We start from the raw sequence: 26,382 nt of genomic DNA, 5'->3' as shown, positions 1-26,382 counted from the left end.
GAGCAGCATTTCCTAACTGGGAGGCTCTATGGGGTATCCCGAGGGAGCCACAAAAGAAAACCATCCAGATGGGGAGGGTCGACAGTCTGAAACTAGCAGGCCCAGTAGTAAAGCAGAGTAGTCAGAAGGGGCCACAAAGAAAGGTTGAGAAACACGGGGTCAGAGGGGGGACAAGTCTGGATTGCCGCCCCTTCACTATTGCTTCCTCCCTTTTCAGAAGCAGGAGGCAGAAGAGCCCAGGAGAAATTCTGCACCAGGGAAGGTGCCACCTGGTGTGTCGGCTCACAATTTAGTGAGCTGATAGCTTCCCTTTATGTTTGCAATCATGGTCAAGGGGATCCTTGGCTGTTTCGGCAAGCACAACCTCAGAATCCCCGACAGCTCGACGTTCACCACAGTGGGGCAGCACGTGTGACCTCTGGCCGATGTACTGGATGAAGGCCTCGGTGCTCATGCGTGTATTATTTGGGTCTTGGAAAGTGAAAGGGGACAGCGAGGACATAGGGGGAAAAAAATTCATGGACTGGTTCCATTGACTTCCCGGCTTCTCTCTCTCTCTCTCTCTCTCTCTCTCTCTCTCTCTCTCTCTCTCTCTCTCTCTCTCTCTCTCTCTCTCTCTCTCTCTCTCTCTCTCTCTCTCTCTCTCTCTCTTCTCTCTCTCTCTCCCTCTCTCTCTCTTTCCTCTTTCTCTCTCTGTCTCTCTCTTCTCTCTCTCCCTACCCCCCTCTCTCTCTGTGGGGGGTGGGGGTTGTTGGAACAGTGCTCCTGACCAGACTGAGAAGACCGAGGAGTGGGTAGCCCTGACCTGATCTGGGGGAGGTTGCCAGCTCCCATCACGAGCTGGACTCGTGGCTCAGACTCTGGATGTCACTGTTGCACCGCCAGGCGAGGCGACCAGACACAACTCTGCTGTCAACGGGAGCTGCACTCCCGCCAGAGATTGAGAGGAGCTGTCTGCTGAACGCTGAACGGTCATTCCCAAGCTCTAGGGTCTCCTGCTAGTGAGAAGAGAAAACAAAGTTTCCAGAGACCCGGAATTCCAGTATAGGTCTCCTTTTCCATCCTTGAAAGTGACCGGAGGAGGGGTGCAGAAGGCTAAGGAAATAAATAGAAAATTAGAGGCAGTTCAGAAAGCAAAGTTCCATTCCCTCCTCCTTCCAACCTCAGGGGAAATGCTGTTATGTGTCTTCCTCCCTTCGTGCCTCTAAAGACACGAAGCCACTACCAGCTAGTTTATGTGACAGTGTTCTCACTTAATTTGGTGGTGTGTAGGGGCATGAGGGGAGACAGATGATGTTCTGTACCGCTCAGGACTACCCCTGGCTCTGTGCTCAGGGGTCACTCCTGGCAGAACCTGGGGCACCACGTGGAGTGTCGGGGATAGAATGGGGTCAGTTCCATGGAAGGCAAGCACCTTTGCCCCTCTGCTAGCTCCGTTGGCCTATACACTACTTGGTCCGTACTCTTCTTAGTCCATGTTGCTAAGTGTCCTCATCTACAGAAGGAAACCTTTCCATTTCAGTGATATTCAGAACCCTTCTGTTGTTCACGTATAACAACTAAGTTTTTTTAAAATTATGCAACGCTGTATAGAATATATATATATGTGTGTATATATATGTATATATATATACACACACATACACACACACACACATATTTTAAGTGCAGGCAGCCGACCCAGGTTCGATTCCTCTGTCCCTCTCGGAGAGCCCAGCAAGCTACCAAGAGTATCCCGCTCGCATGGCAGAGCCTGGCAAGCTATCCATGGTGCATTCGATGTGCCAAAAACAGTAACAACAAGTTTCGCAATGGCGACATTACTGGTGCCCGCTCGAGCAAATAGATAGAAGAACAACAGGATGCAGTGCTACAGTAGCACCAAAATATGTGTTAGTTACGTACGAATTTTGTTCTCCACTCTATACTCCTGGCTCTCTTCTGTTTCTTTGCTTAATAAGTTCCAAAAAACTTTTTTTTAAAAAGCATATACAATTCAGCTGTCTATAATAATTTCTGTTTGTATGATACTAATTTGAGGAATCTGGCAGCAACCACTAGTATTTTCTTTGGTTTACCAGCTTTTTCCCTAAGCATGTGCTTACTTGGGCGTTTGTGTGTGCTTTAGATATCTCTTTTGAGAGGCAGAAGGCATACTTGTTCTAGAAGGAACTTTGGGGTCTGAGGATGTGTTTCCGGTCAACTTGTTTTCTGTATATTTACTACATTAAAAGCATTCTGAATGGAACGACCTTGTTAATCTAAGGGCAGAAGTCTGGGTTTATTCACACCTTTGTTCTGACTAATTTATTCCATACTAAGCCCCATAAAATGTAGTGGGTGATAAAGCTTTCTTTAAGCGGATCACAGATTTCCCATGCTCAGACTTCCAAATGACAGACTTTTAAAGTTTTTTCTACTAAATTTGCCCCCAGCATTTAGTATGAGTTGCATTTTGTAAAACTTACGTTACCTGAAAGGATAAAAAACATATTATCCCATTTTTATAATTAAAATCACTATGTTAAATTTAAATTCAGTATCTCTATGAACATGTGCATACAGAGAGGTTCGGGTGGGGGCCCGAGAGATAGTACAGCTGACAAGGCACTTTGCCTTGTATGTAGCCAACCTCGGGCACCTGATATATTCCCCAGAGCAGCTTGAGGAATGACTTCCTGAGTACAGAGCCAGGAGTAACCCCTGAGCACTGCCAGGTGTGGCCCAGAAACAAAAAACACAAAGATGTTGAGATGTTCAGATGAATACTGTGCGTGCATTGTTTTGGGAATATGGTTACTCTGTGGCAGTGGATTCAAAAGCCTTTGGCCTTCCCACACAGTTTTGCTGAGACTTTAAATCTAGCAACCTTCCACAGAGCTTATCTGACATCCTTCAAAATGTACAGGCTCTCTTCTCACAAATCCACTTCTTGGAGTCGATTCAGAATAATGTATAAGTGCACAGGGCTGCGTGTAAAAGTATATTCCACGAGGGGCAGAGAGGAGTAGAGACTCTGCATGCAGGAGGCCCAGACTTGATCCCCAATACCTCGTGGTTCCCTGACCACTGAGCTAGGAGCAGTCCCTGGACTCCAGTGAATGTGGCTGGAGTAACAAAAGTATATTCCTCAAGTCATTTGTAGTTTTCTTTTTTAAGTTGGAAATAATTTCAATATTCCATAACAATGGGAGACCAAATGGAATATAGCACAGATATAAAAGGGGAACACTTAAAAGATGTATCAGATTGCCTTAGAAAAGAGGGCTCTCAGTTAAGGTAGCCTGTTTGGGAAAGCCTTGCAGGTTTATACTTGGACATATAAACATGGGAAAGAATTGGAAAGGCTGGGATTAGGAGGTAGGGCATTTGCCTTGCACTCAGCTGGCCCAGGTTCAATTCCCAGCATCCCATATGGTCCTCAATCACCACCAGGAGTGATCTCTGAGTGCAGAACCAGGAGTAACCCCTGGAGCACTGCCGTGTAGCCCCCAAACAAAACAAAACAAAACAAAAATAGAACTGGGAAGGCAAACACCAAAAGGTTTATGGTAAAGGATCATAATGGATTTTTTTCTGTCTTATGTTGTTATGTTGTGCAAAAATAATGACTTTATTTGGAATGTATAGGGGGGCACAGTGGCTCCTCGGGGAGCTGAGCTGAAGGGGAAGCAAAGCGCTGGTTCCTTTGGACCTCTCTTTGGTGCTGCTTCTAGAGATTCCCTGACTGGTTGTCAGTGACCAGAGGGCTGGGGAAGGGGGCAGAGAGATGTGTATCCTGTGGACCCCTGCCTGTGTCCATATGTATGACCTTACCTTATGTGGCAGTAGCTACCCAGAGAAGTGTTGTGGTCCCCTCGAGCCTGGGAGTTAGAGCAGGGGCTGGGGAGTGTCTAGTCCATGAAATCATGTGGCTAACATGATGGGACGACACGTGTGCTCCTTTATCTCCTTGGCCGAAGCCTATCTGCCAGCATTGTGAGGCCCGTGAATGTTTATCATACAGTAGAAAAAAATGCTCCCCAACCCCAGAGGACCCGACGTGTAGAATTTCTGCCTTCAAGGTGTCTTTGGGGCTTTCTCATCCAGCTACATGGAACCTGAGGCCCAGGGAATGTGTCTGTGCCAGCACCCTGGAGGTATTGACCAAAAAAATGCAGTTCCCGGGCTCCCAGTCTTGGCTGTTCCTTGACTGGTCCCCACACTTTATTACTGTGGCAGATTCTAAATTTAAAAGCAGCTAGATTTAAAAGCAGCTTTTAAAGCTGGAGGGAAAGAGTTTTCCAGGTAAGGGAATGGGTTTTCTATCTATCTGGAAGCGTTAGCGATACCTCTGGAACAGGCCTGTGTCTCTTGGATCTTAGAGGAATTGCAGGGGTCATCCAGCAGCTCTTGCTTTTCTTGGGTTCAGTCTCCTTGGGATACATGAGAAAGACAGTCAAGCCTCCCCCAGGAGCAATGTGTGTGCTAAGGCCACAAAACTTGGTTTGGGGGTTTTAGGAACCCTGGAGGGAGTCCTTCCTCTGCGTTCTAAATGGTCTTTGTTCTGTGTCTCTCAACTCAAAGTTGTCTCTTCTTGTAGTAGGACTAGAGGGAGTATGAACTAGTTTTCAGAGCTTTGTGGTAAATGTTTCTTGCCAAAACAATCGTTTGGGATGAGAGAAAGGACAGGAACCCGGAAAGGTGAGTGAGCCCACTCACTCCAGACACTGTTTTCTCTGCATTCGATTGTTGTTCAATTGGCTTTCCAGCAAAAGTGAGAATCTTCTGTGGCAGTAGCTACCCAGTGTGATATATTTTTGTGATATATACACAAACTTCCTCAACACTAGCTTTCTTTTTTTGCAGCATGTGTTGCTTTATCCCTGCCCACGTGAAGAATCGTTATCCCAGCCAGAAACTGGCATGTCCTTCACAGGTCATTGCAGGAGGGCAGTCCCAGAACAGAAGACTCGGGCAAAGGTGCACGTAGGCTAACGTTCCTTTGTGCTTCACACCCCGAGCCCAGCCAGGAGTGATCCCTAAGCACAGAGCCAGGAGCAAGCCCTGAGCATAGCCGTGGTGGAGCTCAAGGGACCACATGGGGTGCCAGGATTCAAACGGGGGTTGGTTGTGTGCAAGGCAGAGCCCTTGGCTGCTGTACTGTCTCTCCAGCGCCGAGCTTAGTCTCAGTCAGTGGAGGAAAGCAGGTGCCTGTCTAGCAAATTCCGTGGTGACAATGATGCTTCGGGTCCCGGAACCACACTTTAAAAAATGTTAAAACTGTAACATTGGTTTTAACATCTAAAGTGATGTTCAACACAGCACATTGGAGTCTTCTGGGGGAGCTTCAAGGGGTTCTTCTCCCTGGGTCCCATCTACAATGAGCTGTTTAAGTGGCCTCTGGTGGGTCCTGGCCAACTTGGCCACACACCAGCCTAGCTGTGAGCCCCTCAAGTTAGAAGGTCACAAGGAAGGGAGCTGGAGACCTAATGAGGAAACTAGGGCCAAAGGGCACTTCAGTGTTCCTGCCAGTCCCCGGGGCACTGTTAGGATGCAGATTCTGATTCCACAGGTCTGGGGTGAGGCTTCTGATTCTACTCTTTGTAACAGAACAAGTAGACCTGAGATTAGTCTGGGGACCACATTTTGTGTATTAAGGGGGTTAAGACTCAAACACTGGGAAATTAAACAAAAATAAATTTTGAAAGGATTTTCTGCATCATAGAAAAGAAGAAACCTAGTAAGGGAACAACAGATGTCCTAAAGCAATAGAACTGGAGTGTTTGGCCCCCAGCACTGAGTCTTTGTCGGGGGTGGGGGGGCAGGGCCCTCAGGACACTGGAGGACCAAAGCGGCCACTTCGGGAGTGGGATGGTGTTGGGGTGATGAATACATGAAAGTGGCATTCAGGATATTGTAAATCACGGTACCTCAGTAAAAATGGGAAAATGAAAGGCACAAAACAAGTAAGTGCCTATCAACACTGTCACTGTATCACTGTATCACTGTCATCCTGTTGTTTGTCAGTTTACTCAAGCAGGTACCAGTAACGTCTCTATTTCTCCCATCCCTGAGATTTTAGCAGCCTCTCCTTACTCATCTTTCCCAATGATTGGAGGCTCTTTCAGGGTCAGGGGAATAAGACCTATCAATATGCCACTGTTTTTGGCATATTGGATACGCTACAGATAGCTTGCCAGGCTCTGCCCGTGCGGCTGGGATGCTCTCAGTAGTTTGCCAGGCTCTCCAAGATGTCTGTTATTTGTTGCCTACTGTCTGAACTCCATCAAATATGGTGTGGTAGTTATGGAAAATGGGTAGGAAGTGTCTTATAATGTGCAATGTGGCTGTGAAGCGGCCGCAGTCCGGAACGTGGCAGCGGTTAGGTAGTAGAGGTCAGTTACCGGGGCTGGGTCCCTTAGGGCGGGGAGAGTTCTCATCCACCACCCTCTGGGGCGCCCCAAGTGCAAACAGCCTGGCGTGGAGTCCAATCGCATGGCTATGGGGGCCTCATTTTATACTCCCGTCTGAGAGGAGTAGCCATTGAGATCTGGAGGGTGGCCAGTGAGGAGGCAGGGTGTGGCAGGGTGTGGCTAATGGGTGTGATCCCTGGGTCACTGGAGATTGGGGGATACAGAGAGGATCTCTGCTTCGGGTCCAGTTGAGTCCAGAGTCCAAGGTTACAGTGTTCTGCTTTATCTCTGTTCCTTGGGACTTCATTCATGCGTGAGGCTCAAGCGGCCTGGAGTGTGGCGTGGTGGCAGTTGGTTAGTGGAGGTCGGCTGCCTGTGGGGGCTGGATCCCTTGCGGGGGAGGGTTCTCACCCACCCCCCTCTGGGGTGTCCCAAGTGAAAACAGCCTGGCAAGGAGTCTGACATATATAAATATACAAATATAAATATTAACAAAGCATTTTAGGGGCTGGAGCGATAGCACAGCAGGTAGGGCGTTTGCCTTGCACGCGGCTGACCCGGGTTCGAATCCCAGCATCCCATATGGTCCCCTGAGCACTGCCAGGGGTAATTCCTGAGTGCAGAGCCAGGAGTAACCCCTGTGCATCACCGGGTGTGACCCAAAAAGCAAAACAAACAAACAAACAAATAAATAAACGAATACCAAATGTTTGTAGACCCTGCTCCCCGCGCCCCCCCACCCCGGAACTTTAGAAAAAAAAAAAAGCATTTTAACATTCACCCTTTGCAGCATCATGTAACAGATAAAGGCATGTCTTTTGAGATGATAGACACCGTAAGTGAGGAATAATAGTTTTCCATTAATGAACATTTCACTTCTGTTGGTGACTAAGAAGCAAACTTGATGTTTGCTTCCCCCTCCCCCCCTCCCAGCATCCTATGGCCAGCAGAGGCTGGGCATAGGAGCATCCATGGAACTTTTGCAGAGTCATAAGCAAACTTGATGTTTGCTTCTCCCTCCCCGCGCCCCCCCACCTGTCATTCCAAAGAAGAGCTTGTAACTTAATCTTGCTTTTCTGGGCTGCGCTCATGCGCCTTTTTTCCCCTCACCTCTCCATCCCTGTCCCTCTGGCTTTGCAGCCCTTGCCTCCTGCTGTCATCACTCCCTCTGCCCCTGCCCACTGGGCTTTATTCCTGGGACGCTGAAGTTGACTCATGCCTGGGTCCTCGGGTTCTTTGTTTTTTGGTTTTTCTTGGAATCAGTGACCTCTGACTCAAGCGGCCTGTGATTCTGGCTTGAGCCCAACATTTCCACCCTGAAGGGCTGAGGTGAAGCCGCTCCCCCTGGGTCAGTTTCCATCCTCCGGGACTTATCCTCAGGGGTGGAGCGGCGACATGGCTGTGAGAAAGCGCAGGCGGGAAAGGATTGGAACCCCAACAACCACCTTGGCTTCTCCCAACCTGCCCCGTGTCCCAGGCTGAACTGGCAGAGGGTTGGGCAATTGATGCTTCTGATGGGCCCTCCCAGGACTCAGCTGTGGCCTTGAATATTGAAAGAACCTCCAGGACTCCCTCCTTCTCTCGCCGACCCAAGGACAGCCTCTCTCTCCGGGTGTGACAGGGCATTGCTGGGGCACTCCCTCCACTGCCATTATTCAAAGCAGGAAACAAAGATTTTCAGTCATTTCCTATTTTTGAAATAAATTCTCCCTGGCGTATGCCAACAGTCTCACCCTCCCCCTGTGCCCCAGGATTGGCCGGCAGAGGCTGGGCATAGGAGCATCCATGGAACTTTTGCAGAGTCATAAAAGCTGGGGGGGAGGCGGGCGGAGAGATTCTTTTTTTAAAAAATCAAAGTTTAGTCTCCTGCGGTGGAAAAGGGAATGCTTGTGAACTTTATTTCAACTAAAGGAAAGTGACAAGAAACTTTGCGGAAACAACTTGCAGGGCGTGCGAGGGCAGTTTGGATTGGCGTGTGATCGGGCGTAGTGAAATCTCTGGGTTCACTCTCCCCACCGTGAGTGCCGATGCTCTGCTGAGAACACTGTGTTATGTTTTGAAGACTTTAGTTAAGCAACAAAATGATAAAGTACCGCCTGGGTTAGGCACATGCCCTGTTTCAGCTTCTTGGAAATGAAAAGGAAGCTGTGTGTTTTGGGGGGAGGCTCAAGAACATCTGGGATGTTTTTGCTGGCCCTGACTAAGCCCTTCTGCTCTAAATAGTGGAAAGTGAAAGTGTTTAAATCAAAGTGAAATCCAGGGGCTGGTTATGTATCCACAGTGAAATGCTCTAAGTGAAGTCCAAATGAGCCACGCCTGGAAGTCAGTCCAAGGCTCTCTCCCTGAGATTTTTATCATGAAAAAAGCCCCATCTACTTCTTAGGTGACGAGCAGGACCCTTTCAAATAACAATTGTGTGGCACAAGTCAACTTAAAACACCCTGAAAACCTTGCCTTTGAGCTTAGAATGAAACCCCGTCTCCTTATCGTAACCAGGTTCTCTGTTCACCTCTCCCCTTAGCCCACTCAGTCAACTCAGTCTCAGCTCTAGTGCTTAGAACGCTTACCTGCCCCAGGGCTTTTCGATCATTTTCCCCCTTTCCCTTCCCTTTGTGGGTCCTGGCACTTGTTTACTGTTCTTGCCATGAGTCACACACACACTTGGTTGCAGAGCTTGCACCCTTGGTAGTAGTACCCACTGGGGGTTGCACACTTGGAGTGCTCACACACACTTGGTTGCAGTGTCTGCCGGGTGCCCCACACTGGTGGTTCGAGGGATCATGCAGAGGATGGAAGTTCTGGTCTCAGGCACACAGGCCAGACTGCCCCTGAGCCACACCCTCAGGGCTCTCAGACCTTTGTTTTACAAGGGGAAAAATGTTTTTTAAAATTTTGATGATGTCCTTCACTGTATCAGAGTTTACTTTGGCTGATCCTGTGTTGTTGTTGTTTTTTTTTAAGATTGTTTTTATTTTTTCCTCCTGCTTCCTTTTGTCATTGGTGTTGTGATGACTTTGCTGGTCATCCCAGCCCTGAACACTAACCATTGTTTTAAATGTGTTTGGGTGGGTGGGTGGGGGGAAGGGGGGACGGTGCCACACCTGACCTTACTGCTAGCTTGTGCTCAGGGATCACTCCTGATAGAACCTGGGGGGACCATATGTGGTGCTGAGGATAGAATCTGGGTCAGCCATCTGCATGACAAGTGCCTTGCCCATGTACTATCCTCCAGCCCCTGGATCCTTCTCAAAACTTGAAGAGTTGAAGCCATTTGATAGGTTTGTTGTTTGATGTGTTCTAACCATCTGATAGTTGTGTGGGTTTTTTAATGTTTAGACTGATTCATTTTATGAATTAGTTTTTGTCCAGGGTGAAAAGCTAAGCCTGTTGCGTGAACGTTCTGCAATCGGAGGCGCTGAGATAGGAACGCGGAAGAAATAATCACTGATTGGAGGACTAAGGCTCGCTCTGGCTCTTAGCAAAGGCAGATGGCCTCGTGGACCTCCTTTTATTGATCATGGTACCTCTAAAGGGCGCAATATAGTGACGTCACCAAAGGCATCAAAAAATGTTACAGGGAGAACATTGAGACAATGGAACATATTGTTTCCTTGGATGGGTAGGCCTATAGCCTCGGGAAAAGAATACAGAATTGGGAAGGGAAAGATACAAAACCGAAACTGAAACCTACAGGCACCTGGATTTACATCCCAAAGACTAGGCGGTGCTTGCCACTTCAAATACAAACTGGGCAGGCACCTGAAATCTGCATCCTAAAGACAAAGCTGGGCCTGCACCTGAAATCTACAATTTACAATATCAAAGGTCAGGCCTGGCTAACACCATCTGCATGTCAAAGACCAGCCAGGCTTCTGTGAGAGAAGGAAATACTGCTCTTTTCAGTATTCTGAAATTATTTTTCTGAAGGCAGCTTGAAGGGGGAAAATGTTCAGCTTCATCCAAACCAGTCAGGACACACGAGAAGTCTCGCCCATTTTCATGGGTCCCTATGTTCCTGTCCGTAGCACGGTACAGTATACATGGGCTCGCCCTGATAGCTCAGTCCAGCCCCAACATCTCACCCTTTTTGTTTATGACGGATTTTAACCATCGTAACAATTCAAGCAGCCTTTCATTTCCCTTAACCTTAAAATAAAATGCTAGGCACAAAATGGCCAATAACAAGAGCAGAACACCTATTCTCACAGATCTTCCCAGCAGTTCCTTAAATTAAAGGAACTTAACTTGTCAAAAAATGCTTTATCATTTTTTCTGAAAATCTAATACCAAAAGAATAGTTATTACAGGTACCATGAGTTTACAAATCCATTATCTTAGTTGTTCATATGTATTTTATGAGCTATCAAATGATTTTAACCTTTTCCCAAATAAGAATTTAGTCACATTATACAACACAGATGTTATACAGAATAAAGCAGTATTTCAATCACATTTTACAATGGTAACTCGCTGACCAGTCACCAAGCAAAGTAACAGTTCAAGGAACATCAGCCAATTCAGACTGCAGTTCAGAGTCCATTTATCTTTGAGCAGTCCATAATTTTTCAGAATTCTCACGCCATTTCTGGCCGAATACCACAGTCTATGTCCCTTGCTTCAGAGCTATGTCTGCCACAGCCATTGTTGTCGCTGCAATGATCCCCATGATAGCAGCAATGAGCAGGCTAAGAAATCTCTGGATCCATCAGAGAAGATAGATGATCAGTTGACAACGCGCTTCAGTCGTTGGATTCTTCTCCCATGGTCGATGAAAAGCCACCAGCATTCAAACACCTACTCAGGCTCTGAAAAATAAAAACTTCCTTCCTCGAGGAATCTCATAGATTGGTTAATACAAGTATAGATGGAACACTGTCTACAGGAAATCATTCCTTCATATCACATAAGGAAAGGGCGCACATGCTAAAACAGAAAGGATTAAATTTCTGTTGAAATACATCAGGTTAATAGTATTCTTAGTTTGGTTTCCCTGCCATAAGGCATACTCATACAGAGCAAGGCCAATTTTACATCAGTAAATTTACCTTAAAAATCCAAATTAAAATGATGCAGTAAGAAAAAAAATCTATTGCATCCATACACTGATTATCTTTAAATTGCCATACCAGGCTTATTTCTACTCTTTTGTCTGTATGAATAACATAACTTTTAGGGCTCCAATCAATTTTAACAAAATCATAATATAAAATTTTGCAACTAATCCTCTACAATTTTTCCAAGAAATCTAATAACATAAATTTTTCTATACTCTCCAGATAGATATATTTGCAGCCAAAATATTTCCTTATTTTAAAAAGGTAACTTATCAAGACACACCCCTCAATAAAGTTAAACTAGGAAGGCAAACCCAATAGGTTAGGCTTTGAGTAGAGGGACTTATTATTTCATTAGAGATATGATAGGTAACAAGAAATCTTCTGGAGTTTTCTTTGTGTTAGTGTCATACAATACCTTCTCAGCATTGTTAGTCAGGGCCTTAATATCTTCTCATGTTGGAATCCCCTCTTGCTGTGTTGTTGGAAGGCCTCTTAAGTTGAGTGAGTGCATTCCAATCCAGACTCAGATCACTGATCCTGAATTTTTTCATCTTTTTTCATAGCCAATTCATCTGTTTCTTCTTAATCAGGTTCATGGACAAAGTTAAGCCTTTTTGTGGAACACCAGAAACATTCTTTTTCTGTGGAAATAAAAGCGAAACCTCGCCCCCATCTTTCTGCCCGGCCTAGTATCCAATTTTCAGAGACTGGGTCCCTATAAAGAATTTTACATTTCTGAATAGTTTTATCAGAGTTATTTCTGTTTGCATTAAAACTTGCTTCTTTCGAGCTATTTTGAACTTCCCGATGTTTTTCTGTAGGTGTTATGTTATCAGAGCAATTAAAAAAAAATTTAAAGAAAACTGTGCTCTGGATAACTGCTATCTGGGAGAATCCGTATATATTCCCCCTTTTTGTTTAAGCAACATTTCCTTAAGTGAGCGATTTGCTCTTTCAATAATAGCTTGTCCTATACTATTATAAGGAATTTATCATTTTGCATCAGTATAAGTAAACTTTCCTTCTTTGCTAGCATCTGAAAAACGTAACCACTGATTCAATAGGTTCAACTTTTATAACGCTAGGCCAAATCCAATCAGTAAATTTAAGAAATTGAAACATCTTTTGCTTTGGAAGGCTGCTACGAATTTTTCCCAAATCATCAGTGCAGGCAATTCGTTAATCCTAATCAAGTTCCCATAGTGCTTGGATTTGTTCATTGGTCAATGACATAATTTCAGCAGATCACTCCCTATTGTCTAATTGTTTTCTTCAAGAATTATATGAAATATTTTATACAAATAAGTGGCCAATTTTTTAGTAGGCATAATGTTTTAAAAAGGACTGCACTCCACAATATTAGTTCCTTATACCAGAATCAAAGTGGGAGAATGTTAAGTGTGCAACACTATCAGATTTAAATTTTCTAAAGAATCAATTCTATCTAGTTGAGCCTTATTTACAATTTCCTCAATTAATTCCAATTCACATTCAGCTGCAAGGCTGAGTTGCCTTGGACTCTTAAAAGAATCATTTTCCAATGTATGGAACAAGTTTTTTAAGGCATAGTTTGGGATGCCTAAAGAAGGATGTAACCAATTTATATTTCCCAATAGTTTCTGAAAATCATTTAAAGTTTTTAACTCATCTCTCTGAATTTGGACCTTTTGGGGTGTAATTTTGCTTTCCCATATTATTTGTCCTAAAAATTCCCAAGGAACCTGGAGTTGAATTTTATCCTGTGCAATTTTTAAACCCGTGACTCTAATTCATAAATTAGTTTCATAAATCTTCTGCAAATTTGTCTGAGGTGCAGCAATAATTAGAATATCATCCATATAATGGATAATTTTAATCTCAGGGTATTGTATCCTTATTATATCCAATATTGGCACATTGTTGATCTGTTGATCACTCCTTGTGGCAAAACAGTTCACTGACATCTTTTAGTAGGATGCTCATTATTTAAAAAGGGGACAGTAAAAGTAAATTTCTCTCTATCCTCTTCCCTCAAAGCGATGTTATAGAAACAATCTTTTAAATCAATTATAATAATATTCCACTTCTTTGGAATTATGGCTAAATTAGGCAGGCCCGGCTGTAAAGGGTCTATTAATCCATACGGGACATTGACTTTTCTTAAACCAGTTAACATTCTCTATTTACCAGTCCTTTTCTAAATAGCAAATACAGGTAAATTCCAAGGACTAGAGCTAGTAATAATATGTCCCAAATCAAGCTGCTCTGTTACCAATTCATGCAAAGATTTTCTTTTGTCAAGGGCCACCGCTTGACCCAAACAGGCTGAAGCTGTTTCCAGACTATTGGGAGGGCTAGTTTTCCAGCAGCAAATCCTTTTGAAAATGCAACCAATACCCGTTTGCTATGGGTCTTAGTCACATCAACAGAAGCATTAAGTTCTGTAGAGATAGAATATCCAGTTTAACATTATGTCTAATTAAACCTTGATTTTTAATTATCTGGGCGCACTTTAATAGGAGTCCAGATACTAAAACAATTCTGTAGATATAATTTAGCGTTCTTAAGATTGCTAATCATTCTCATTCCCAACCATGACTAAGTTGTACTCTTCAGTACTTTCAAAAGCATTACATTTATCCTATATATCTTCAAAAGATTACAATACTCATAATCAAAAGATCTTATGATATAGAACTCCAGACTGTAGGAGAACAGATAAGAGGGTTAAAATGCTCACAAAATTATTATATTTCATCCACCTACATGCTTCTCCAATCTTTGCCCACTTCATCACCTCCAGTGGACTGCATTTTATGTTTTATTATATCCAATGTCCCTAACCTCGATTTTTTATTCTCTCCAAATATAGAGTGCAAATGGTCATTTGCGCACTTTAGACTTGTATTTTAAACAATCCTTGAAAAAAAATTACACAATATAGAAAAAGGGAGCAAAGTTTTAGATGAAAGCCAAATATTCTTTCCAATTTCCTGTTTTATTTCCTATTTCTTTTCATAATTTTTGAGATAAACTTTTAAAATTTAAATTCTCTTTTACCACAAATGCATATTTTCTTTTTTGGATATACCCAATTTGAAAAGCATTAAAAACTTTTTAACACTTTAGATATTAACTTCCTAATTTCAAAACTGAAATCAGAAGGCTGAGGAAAGGCAGGGGAATAAGAAAAAAAAAGGTGGGAGGAGGCCACTTCCTCTCTTCCCCTGCAAGATCACTAAAGCACAAAAAAGGGCGGTTCTCAGCAGCTTCAGGCTATCAGGCTGATATCTGAGATTAATCCAATCTTTAGGAACTCATGTTTTGAACCAAATCAGTAACTTTTGAACCTGTTTTTTGGTGACACTATTATTTCAACTCTCATTTTAATAATCTAATGCAATGCAGATGTAAATAAAACAAAATACATATAGACATAGTAGCATAAGAATAACTTGAAACCAATTTTTATAAAGTATGAGGGAAACCTCTTTTGGCTTAATTTCAATAGTTCTTATACCTTAGTTATTTCAAATCATGAGCTTTGTACACCAGATACAATCCTACAATACAAACATGCTGAAAACACTTGAACTGCCAGTGTTTATGGAAACATAAAACCTTTTTGTTTACTGATGGTGTCTGTGCCTCTATTTTATGTAAAACAGCCTAAATTCTGTACTAAAGTTGGCTGAGGCTTGTAAGATAAGGCCTTAATTCCCTGAACTCTTATTTCACTTAAGTTAAAAAGAATTTCAACTATTAATAAGCATTAATGTTTCTCCAATAAGATTTTAGATTGAGAATTTCAATTTCTCTGTAGGCGCCACATTCTGATTATTAATCTTTGTTTAAAACTTTGTCTAACAAGTTCCAAAAACACCTAAACTTTTTAAATTGTTGGATGGTTTAAGGATTTCTACTTCTGATTTTAGCTTGACTCTAACACTTGAGTACTCAACACAGACAGACAGAAAGACAACAAACACCACACATGCATGTGCACAAATATATACCTGATCGATCAATCTGACCCTTCAAGAATGGCAGGGAAAAAACCTGATAGACTGAGAAAGGAAGGGCAGTCCCCAGGGCAAAGTAAGCCCCGTCGGCCGATTGGGAACATCGCTCCTCGTTTCCCTGCCTAACCAGCCAGTTTCCTGCTTGTTAAAAATGGGTCAAAAAAGCGCTTTTGTTACTATAAAGCCGGCAAAATAAGTTATGAGTTGTTGTAAACTTAAGATGGCAAAATGTTGGCCGATTCTTTTACTTTGATTTCAAAAAGTTCTTAATTACCTTAAATCATAAAATCTTCACACCAGACCTGGACACTAACATTTTTCACACTACAAACACACTTTCAGATACATACACACAAGTCACTGGCACTCACTTAAGTTTTAAATAGCAGCATAAGAAAACACCCGAACAAATTTTATCTCTGCACTGTTTTACACAAGCTCTTGTTTTAAACTAGGCCGGTTAAAAACTAGGAGTTCAGCTAACTCCTGCCAGGCCACGATGTCCTACCAAACAGTGCCCCGTTTCTGGAGTGTCCCGGGGGCAGTGGGGACGTCTCCCACACTCCCCGACCAGCTACCCTCCAGCTGGCCGTGCATTTTGCATTAACTCTCACCATCCACTCAGGGAACAAAGAATCAGGCTCACTCTGAGGAGCCTCTTCCGACTTGGTGTCGGACTGGAAAGAAATCAGGGCCATGGTGATTACACCGTAGGCGTCTAATTCCTCTGCGGGGATCAAGTCCCCTTTCTGATGGGCATGAGACATTTCTTTCCCTCCTCTTTTCCACAGTTCTAAATACTCATGTACCCTCTCAAGGAGGCGTCGCACTACTTGCTTCCTTAAAGACAGACCAGCTGCTTTTGTCAGAGTTCAAGATAAAAATAAAACTCCCTCTGCGACAAAAAAGAACTGCCCATTGCCCATCACCCCTTTTTCTCCAATCTCCGAGAGGCTATGCAAGCTCGGTGCAACGTGATCCCTCTCGGTTTCTCCCGTACCGGTCCTTACCTTCGGGCCCCACATGTTGGGCGGCCAGATGTTGCGTGAACGTTCTGCAATCGGAGGCGCTGAGATAGGAACGCGGAAGAAATAATCACTGATTGGAGGACTAAGGCTCGCTCTGGCTCTTAGCAAAGGCAGATGGCCTCGTGGACCTCCTTTTATTGATCATGGTACCTCTAAAGGGCGCAATATAGTGACGTCACCAAAGGCATCAAAAAATGTTACAGGGAGAACATTGAGACAATGGAACATATTGTTTCCTTGGATGGGTAGGCCTATAGCCTCGGGAAAAGAATACAGAATTGGGAAGGGAAAGATACAAAACCGAAACTGAAACCTACAGGCACCTGGATTTACATCCCAAAGACTAGGCGGTGCTTGCCACTTCAAATACAAACTGGGCAGGCACCTGAAATCTGCATCCTAAAGACAAAGCTGGGCCTGCACCTGAAATCTACAATTTACAATATCAAAGGTCAGGCCTGGCTAACACCATCTGCATGTCAAAGACCAGCCAGGCTTCTGTGAGAGAAGGAAATACTGCTCTTTTCAGTATTCTGAAATTATTTTTCTGAAGGCAGCTTGAAGGGGGAAAATGTTCAGCTTCATCCAAACCAGTCAGGACACACGAGAAGTCTCGCCCATTTTCATGGGTCCCTATGTTCCTGTCCGTAGCACGGTACAGTATACATGGGCTCGCCCTGATAGCTCAGTCCAGCCCCAACATAAGCCCAAGGTTTTGTTACTTCGTCTATAAATAACCTGTTGCCGTGGAAGCATTTCTTGAACAGACTTTAGACTTCCATTCCTTTTTCTTTTTCTTTTTTCTTTTTGGGTCACACCCAACGATGCTCCTGGGTTCCTCCTGGCTCTTCACTCAGGAATTACTCCTGACAGTAATTCCTGTCAGGGATGCTGGAGATCAAACCTAGGTCGGCTGCATGCAAGGCAAACGCCCTCCCCCCTGTGCTATCACTCCGTTCGTGCCCCGCCTCCCTGTTTCTTTTTCTTCCCTTCTCAGAAGTCACCTGCGAGTGTTGCGTCATTCCGTTTCCTGGCTCTGTTCTGTACTGAACAGTTCCCACCTCCAGCACAAACCCCAGCTCACTTCTATTCACCCCCAGGTTTTAATTCCAGTATCCCTTCCCTAGAGGAACCTTTAGGAACCCCCACTCCCCTCTCTCCATAACCCCAGGGATGGGTTGTTACCTCCACTGAGTGATTCTTCTCACTCACTACCCACTTTTTCCCCTCATGGCACATAAGCATAACTTGTTAACAGCCTGCCATTGCATGTGGTAACATGGATTCAGTTCCTGATTATAAGCCCCCCACATGATAAGTACATGTTTCATTTCCATTGCAATGCCCCATAGTATGAGTATTACAGGCTGGGTTCTTGGTGGGGCTTGGGGAATCACCTGTGGTTTTGGGGATTAAACCCAAGTAAGGCTGGTGCATTAACCCATCTCTCCAGTCTACTAATGATCAATTTTTTTAAAATAAGTCAGTGGACAAAAGCCTCATATTTCTGGGTAATATTTTCTAAATCTCTAGAATGCCATTTTATTTCTCTCTCCAACACCACCACCGCACCCCACCCCCACTTTTTTGTGCCAGGGATCAAACCCAGGGCCTCAGAGACGCAAGGGAAGTGTACTGCTGAGCTATACAGCCAGCCCGTCATCCCATTCTCTTAAAATCGGAGGCTATTCCTGACTCTCAGAAGCGTACTGTTTATTTTTTCTAATTAAGCCCTTTTGGGTTTGTTTGGGAGCCCCCCTAGCTGTATGGCAAGATCCTTTCCCACTGTACTGCATTTCCAGCCTCATCAATGAAGCCCTCTTTTAAGGCAGTGACTTCGAGACCACTGGGCCTGTATAAAGCCTCAAAGAGACCAAAAGACTGTGTCAGAGGGATTGCTGGGTCCCTTCTCCAGCCTCTAGCTCTAGTCTGTCTGGAACAGCCTGAGAAATTTGCATGTCTAACAAATTCCCCAAAGATAATTCTGCTGCTGGTGTGGGGACCACACAGTGAGAACGAGCACCTGAAGCTCAGCAACTGAGCATGCGTCCCGATCATTCTACTCCCAAGCCCAGGCTCCCTGGAACATGTCATTACAGTGGTGATTGATTTCAGAGTAATTACAGATAATATTGCATAAGAACAGATTTCTGGAAGAAATTAAGAAAGAATGTCGGAGAAAGCACAGAATAAATAAGACCAGCACATTTAAAATAATTTGAATAGGTAATGAACAAAAGTCAATGACACTAATTGAATTCTCTTTCCTCTGTGGCTATTTCATTTTGGTTCTGTGATATTTGATTGGGTTAAAGCATGGCTATTTCAGGGCCAGAGGAAAAGTACGGCAGGTAAGGTGCTTGCCTTGCCCTGCTGGGTGTGGCCCACAAACCAAAACCAGAAAAAAAACCAAAGCATTGATATTTTAATACGTGCGTTATTGCTAATAAAACTCTTGCTCAGTGAGTATAAGATTTTAATTAAAATGGACATATTTATAGAATTAAGGCTTAGATTTCTGCTGTGATCTTTTTTCCCCTAAAGCTATCTGAGATGAACCAGAGAAAATCGGTAAATACCATTTCATTGTACCTCTTCTGAATCATAAAAGTGACTTCCTTTGAACACAAGAACCATGAGCATGGTAAACGTAAAGAAAACTTGTTAGTAATTCTGATTTTCGTCTTCTGCTCTTGCTTTTAGACAGTTTTACACCCCTTCTTAGTAAATGAAAAGTTGGCTCTCAGCTTAGCTTGTTAGATCTGAAAAGCTCTCAGCACAGAGAATTTCCTGGAAAGAGCTTTTGTCAGTTGTCTTTTAAAGTTCCGGAAACTGCATGGGTCCCAGTAGCACACCTGGAGCGTTGCCAGGCAGCGCGCTGGAAGCATTGAGCAGCGCCCACTCAGTTTTTAACCAGTTCCATGTCGCAGTGCCTTGAGACAAGATCCTGCTATATCTCCCAATGCAGAGTGGATGGGGATGGCCAGGGAGGCCTGTGGAGCAGCTGGACACAGCAATGTCCCCATTGTGCTCAAAGGAACCGATTCTAACATAGAAGCTCTATTTCAGATAATACAGGAAGAAGAGGTATGGAATTGGACCCAAAGCACAGACTTCGTGTTAAATTGGGGTATGGGTGGAGGGGTTGTCTTTGTTCATGGATGCATCCTCGGGGCTAAAAATAGTGCCTGGCACATCACAGGCATTTGTTAATTGGAGGAATGAATGTATTTTCTCTTGCTTCTTCCAAGTTACTCCCTATTGTCTGCATTTTGAGGTGTGCTTGTGAGTCGTGCCTCTAAACTATTAAATACATGTTTTCCCAAAAGTAAGGTTGCAAATATAAATGTTCGAATAAACATAGCAAAAATAATTCTCAGTGCCCGAGAAATAGTACAGCGGGTAAGGCACTTGTCTTGCATACAGCCAACCCTGGTCCAATTCTCAGCATCCCATATGGTTCCCTGAACATTCCTAGGAGTAACCCCTGAGCATTGCCAGATGCCCAGAAGTGTCCCACCCTCCCCCAAAAAAGAACTATTCAAGAAACAAGACCAGAACTTTTCCCTACATTACTAATTAAAACCAGGGTCCAGGTAAGATTATAATTTAGATCTTGATTGATAATTGAAATTTCTCTCCATGCCTACCAAGAAAATGATCTTCTATATTTAAAGAGGTCAGATGTGGGGCTGGAGAGATAGCACAGCAGGTAGGGCGTTTGCCTTGCGCGCGGCCGACCCGGGTTCAAACCCCAGCATCCCATATGGTCCCCTGAGCATGGCCAGGGGTAATTCCTGAGTACAGAGCCAGAAGTAACCCCTGTGCATTGCCAGGTGTGACCCAAAAAGCAAAAAAACAAAAAAAAAATTAAAAAAAAAATAAAGAGGTCAGATGTGATGAGGTCGTAATTAGGTAATTTGGTTCCAAAATAAGAGCTGCTTCTTAGTGTTACCCTCACAGTTGTTGTGTTAGAAACCAGTATTAGAGTGCACTGGAAAAAATGAGTGGTGACTAGAATACGAAGCCAAACACTTTTTAAATTAAACTACTTTTAATTAAATTCTTGACAAAAGTATATGGATAGTCATAGATGTCTTATAACAAATTAGACAGTTTCCGGGGTGTCTGTTTGAAAGATTAACTTATTTAAGAAAGTAGATGTGTTTTACATTTTCCATTAAAGATATTCAAGTGGGGGTGTGTCCTGTAGCTTGCTTTCTGCAGGCTCTAATTTCTTTTGATTTTTCCTTAGCACCAGTCTTTTCATGTTACCCTTCTTAGAAGAAGATCACTTCATGTAAGACAAAGCCCTCATAGAAACAGACAGGACAGGCCACATCCGTGCCTTGCTATTGATGGGCATGGAGACGGGGTGGCATGGGGCTGCCTCCCAAAAAGTGCTCATGGGGCCTAAGGGCCATCCAGTGACATTTTGCTAACTTGGCTTCATGGGTCAGTCCTAAGGTCCAGTGATGTGGCACTGTGGACACTAGGGTCACACCCTGAGATGCACAGAGTTGGTGGATGGTTAGCACCTGAAATTGAATCAGGTTTGTGCTCCTGACCCCACACCATCCATCCTGTACTTTCTCTCTCGTGCCTTGGCATATTCTGTTCCCTCTGCCTTGGATGTCTTTCCATCTTTCTTAGCCTGAAAAACACTTATTTATCTCTTAAGACAAATAGCAAAGTGGTCTCTAATAGATAAGTTTGGAGGTTTATTGTTTTTTGTTTCTTTTGTTTTAGCCTTCCTTTCATTTTTTGGCACAAAAAGATCCCCTTAGTATAGATTGGATTTGAACTATGTATGAGCTGTTATTCTAATGTCTCCTCCTTTGTCTCTCCTTCCACTGTCTGGACTTAGGGGTATGGAAGAGAGTTTTAGACTCTCATGTTTCAGATAGAAGCAAAGTATTGCCTGAGTGATAGTACAGAGCTTAGCGCACTTGTCTTGAATGCAGGCAACTGAGGTTCGGTCCCCCAGAGCCCATATGGTTCCTGGAGCCTGCCAAGAGTAATCTGAGCACAGAGCCAGGAGTAAGCCCTGAGCAGTGCCAGTTATAGCCCAGACACACCTCACATGGCCCGCAATATATTAAGATAACTATTCTCATTATAAGATAAATATTCTCATTATCACATAGTAAAGAAATAATTTCAGGTGTTAACAATAGCTGTGTTGGTATTATGAGATGACAAATGATTGCTTTCTCTGTGTGTGTCTTTTCCTGATTGCAGATACAATTATTTACTATGTTGCTTCCTTAATCTCAGTATAAATGAATGGGAAATACCATGATGTATTCTAAAAGAGACCCCAGAATTTGTGCATTTAAATGGTTATTTCCACATTCATAATTAGTTTGAGCAATCAGAATCTGTCTAATAATGCCCTAATTCTGTACATCATTAAAACTGCTACAATTACACTAAGAGGCATCTACCTGTGTTTACTTTGGAAAGTTTTTTTCAGTTGTAAAAGCACTTAATTTTGGGGAAGAGTCAAGTAACTCAAGTAACGTTCATACTAATGCCTTAAGGTTAGTATCCAACCGACGAGTATGACAAATAGTCTATAGGAGAGTGTGAGAGTTAAATAGTACTGCAATAGTTCCTGTTTTATCTATGTACCTCCTCAAGTTTATAGACATAGAAAATGCAGGGATGAAGTTGGAAATATGGTTGCTTTAAGAATAGTGTTAGGGGGCTGGAGTGTTAGCACAGCGGGTAAGGCGTTTGCCTTGCATGCGGCCGACCCGGGTTCTAATCCTAGCACCCCATATGGTCCCCTGAGCACTGCCAGGGCTAATTCCTGAGTGAAGAGCCAGGAGTAACCCCTGTGCATCGCCGGGTGTGACCCAAAAAACCAAAAAAAAAAAAAAGAATAGTGTTAGAAGCAAAGTAAAGTAAATCATTGTGGGCTTGTTAGGGAGGCAGGTTTGAGGGGCGGTTGAGAAAATGGAGACAGTCATGGAGGGAAGGTGACAGTAGAGGTGGGATTGGTGTTAGAATACTGAATGCCTGTAACAAATCATCATGTACAACTTCGTAAACCACAGTGCTTAAATGAAGTGTGTGGAGCAGAGTGCGGGGAGAGAATAGTGTTAGTGGGACAGGTCTAGGATTCAGTAAGAGAGCACGTGCCTTGCAGGTGTGAGGTTTCGATCCCCAGAACTGCATGCTCTCCACACCACAGCACCACTGGGTGTGGCCCCCACCACACCAACAGTAATGACAACGACAGAGCTTATCTTAAAAAAAAAAAAAGTATCACATAAAATTCTGAAGCATAACTTTCAAAATAAAAGGAATTTGAGCCAAGTGTCTTTGCACAAGAGTGTTCTAAAAGGGTCCCGCTCGTTTAGCCTACGTGTTCGTAGGTGTGAAACCGGTGGCGCCCTCACTCAGTCACAGAAGCATGTCAGCCAGAGCGCATCCTCTCCACTGTAACCAGACTGAAATGATTGGGGCGGTGCAAGGTGGGAGGGGTTACTATCAAGGGTGGTTTTTCTTTATTTGATTAAAGATGATTTCCAGGGTGCCCTGAGTGATTGTTTTTCTGGAAAGGGGATAGTAGGACAAATAAGTTTGGGAATCTGTTCTAAATGTAGCTCTCTCACTTACCAGCTGTGTGTGACCTCAGCAAGTTCTGAACTTCCCTGTGCCTCAATGTCCTAGCTGTAAAATGGAGAAAGGCTTTTTTGCTCTTTATAAGGTTCCTGTGTAGTTTGAAGAAAGTAATAACAACTAGGGACTTTAAAAAGTGCCTTGTTGTAACAATGTTGTCAACTGTAGGATGCACATTTTTCACATTTTAACTTGTCTGAACTGAGAAGCTTCTTATGATTTTTCAAAATCATTTTATCACCATTTAATTGGCAACATCTTTTTTTTTAGTCAATGGTGCTTAAAGTAATGACACTTTAAATTTCAATTACTGATAATAGTAAGACTCAAAAGGTTATCCTCATCAGTATTGTAGCCATCATCATTATCCTAGTTCTAACCAAGAGAGGCATATATAGCTAGTTGGCAGTACCAGCCAAGAGTATATATCAAATCTCAATTTTATCTTATTTTCATTTCAATTTACTGATTCACTCAGAACATCTAGTGAGCAGGGTTTTTTTTTTAAAAAAAATACTTGCTTCATATTTAAGCTAATGTAACATTTTTGATAGGGGTAATCAACTACTGTGTTCTGCATAGAGATCAGCCTCTGCAAGTAGGCAAGACAAAAGTTCTTTATTTTTTCTATTTGAAGCCTCTCAAGGAAATGCTTCTCTTAGCTAGCAGAACTAAGCAGCCATTGTCTCACCTAAGACTAGCTGGTTTGCAATCTTCTCTGAAGGAGAAAAAGCAGTTTATTGATCTATAACAGAAAATGGATTGATTGTGGCCAAACCTGCTTGCATTTATTCAATATACTGCTCTAGAATCTGCATCTGATTAAGAAGACAGAGCCTTGGCAATGGAAGGCCACCTGACAGGCACGAACAATAACTAGGGAAATCAATGCTAATATATAACACTGTTGTCATTACACAGTCCCAGGATCCCCGCCCAGTGATTCTCAAGTCTCCTTGTTTTATCAGTGGCATGCTGGGTGATCCTCATTCTAAGCTTCCTCCTCATTGTGATTCTGCTCTCCAGTTTTGTGGTGAAAAAGGAGCCCGATTGGCATGAGACAAAGACCTTTTCACTAGCAGAGAGAGGCTCAGTACCAGGAGAGAGCCCTGACCCGAGTTAATGAAGCACTCTTTCAAATACCTCGACACATTCTTCATTCCCCAGGACACCTCTTGCTTGTTTCTTCTTGCCTTCTCTTTGCCCTCACGAGTTGAAATGAAGGTATTTCTGAGCCCTGATGAAGCAAGAGTACAAACTCAGAGTACTAGGAAGAGGCCAGTAAACAAGCCTTTCCCCTAAGTTCTGGTTGTCTGTGGCTTTGAAAAGTATAATTAGTTGAATAATCCCAAACCTGGGCTTCTTGCCTTCACCACTGCATCTCCTGGCTTCTCTTTCAGTCCTCCTCGTTCTAGCACTCCTATCATTTCTTTCTCTCTCTCTCTCTCTCTCCTTTCTTTTTTAACAAAGCAACATTTGTTCAACATTTATTCAACATTTATAGCCATTCCTATTCCTAAAGATAATGCTCCCTTGAAGAGAATGCTTTTGGATTCAGCGGGTTCTGACCGCACACCAAGGTTATTGCTCTCCAAGTTCAATGCCGTGGACTTCAATCAGCATTTCCAACAAAACGTCAGGTGATTGCCACACAGTGAGATTAGAGCCGGCCTGTCATCCTGGTGTGCTGCCAGCCAGAAACTGGGGACCAGCTGGGAGTGGGTGGAAGGGTTGTCCAGGGGGCAGGTTGAGAAGCGGTGCTGTGAGGGTGCACTGAGCGGGGGATCAGGAACAGGCCTGTCAGAAGCAGCCGTGAGAAGTCAGTCCTTTCAAGTTTGCACTGAGTTCTTTGCACAGTAACCAGCTTTAAACTGGCCTGTGGCACAAACCCTCTCAGACAGTGAGGAGACTTTTCACTAGCTGAGCAGCAAAAAATTCTCGCCCTGTGTGATCAAAGACATTAGCGAGGTCCTCTTCTTTCCTTTTTATTTTCTTACATTTCTTTCCCCCTTATGTTGTCCAGTACCATCCCTAATACTACAAAAACTGGATGTCACCTAAAGTTTATCCCACACTGGATTTTAGCAATAGAAGATTCTATTTAAGGAGGGGCACTACCAAGAATGCTCTGCATTTTAGAAGACGGTTTGAGTGTAAGACTTGAGATATGTCTAGGATAATTTGCATGAAATTAATCTTTTGAAGATGTGAACATTTGGGGGCGCAGGGGGTAGCTCAGAGATAAAACCCTTGCCTTATAAGCATGAGGATAGTGAGACCACAAATTCAACCCATCACTACCCCCTATGCCCATCGGGCATCCTTGTTATTTGGGTTGCCCAGGACCACAATCAAGTCTACCAACTCCAGTCATCTCAGAAACAACAACAAAGGACCAGGGAATTTTTTTAAAGAATTTTTTTTCTTTTTGGGTCACACCCGGCGATGCACAGGGGTTATTCCTGGCTCTGCACTCAGGAATTACCCCTGGCGGTGCTCAGGGGACCATATGGGATGCTGGGAATCGAACCCGGGTCAGCCGCGTGCAAGGCAAACGCCCTGCCCTCTGTGCTATCACTTCAGCCCCTTTTTAAATAAAATTTGAGGACCAGGGAAATAGCTCAAGTGATAATATGTGCATGACCTTGACTTTTATCCCCAGCACCGCATGGTCTTCCAAGTATCATAGGGTACATCCCTGTGACCCCATCCCATACACCCCTTGCTCCTAGGAGAGTATCGCTGGTGGTAACCATAGTAAAAGCAAAAAGAAGGGGCCATGATTAAGTAGCCAATCAGCATTCGATTCCCAGATCACTTAGTCCCCCAAGCATCACTGCCTGCAGGCCTGGAGGCCTCTGAGCTGCACTGAATGTGCTGAATGTCCTGGACCACCCCCAACATCACCAGGGGGTCCCTGGGGAACCCCTGCAGCATCGCAGGGCCCAGACAGCATAGCATCCTTGGACCCTTGTATTGAGCCATCAGTCAAGATGGCCAAGAATCACCAGAAAAGACCCTGGCCCCCTGAGCATCACATATTCGCACCCCCACACACAGAGACACCCAGAAAAATAAAGGCAAAAATTAGCAGTGATGGTGGTTGTTTTGGTTTGGGGCCATTTGAAAACAACCTCCTCGAAAAGTCAAGTTTTACATCCTAGGAGATATTACGTGGGGGATGAGCCCCTTGGTCAGTGCCCCTCTCTGGACAACCTGCTCTTCATCCTGAATGCCCAGGGCTGGCGAGGCCACCACTGTTACTCCCTTT

At 43.8% G+C, this 26,382-nt stretch overlaps 1 protein-coding gene across 3 annotated transcripts in view; it reads left to right on the top strand.

Moving 5' to 3' along the window:
• KANK1 (KN motif and ankyrin repeat domains 1) overlaps window positions 1–26,382 on the top strand; it is a 229,613-nt gene that overhangs the window by 138,356 nt on the left and 64,875 nt on the right. The window lies entirely within an intron of this gene.

The sequence above is a fragment of the Sorex araneus genome, chromosome 1 (genome assembly GCF_027595985.1).
Source record: "Sorex araneus isolate mSorAra2 chromosome 1, mSorAra2.pri, whole genome shotgun sequence".
In the NCBI taxonomy this organism is placed as follows: Eukaryota; Metazoa; Chordata; class Mammalia; order Eulipotyphla; family Soricidae; genus Sorex; species Sorex araneus.
Note: the sequence above shows the minus strand (reverse complement) of the source record. Positions and strands in the feature narration are given on the sequence as shown.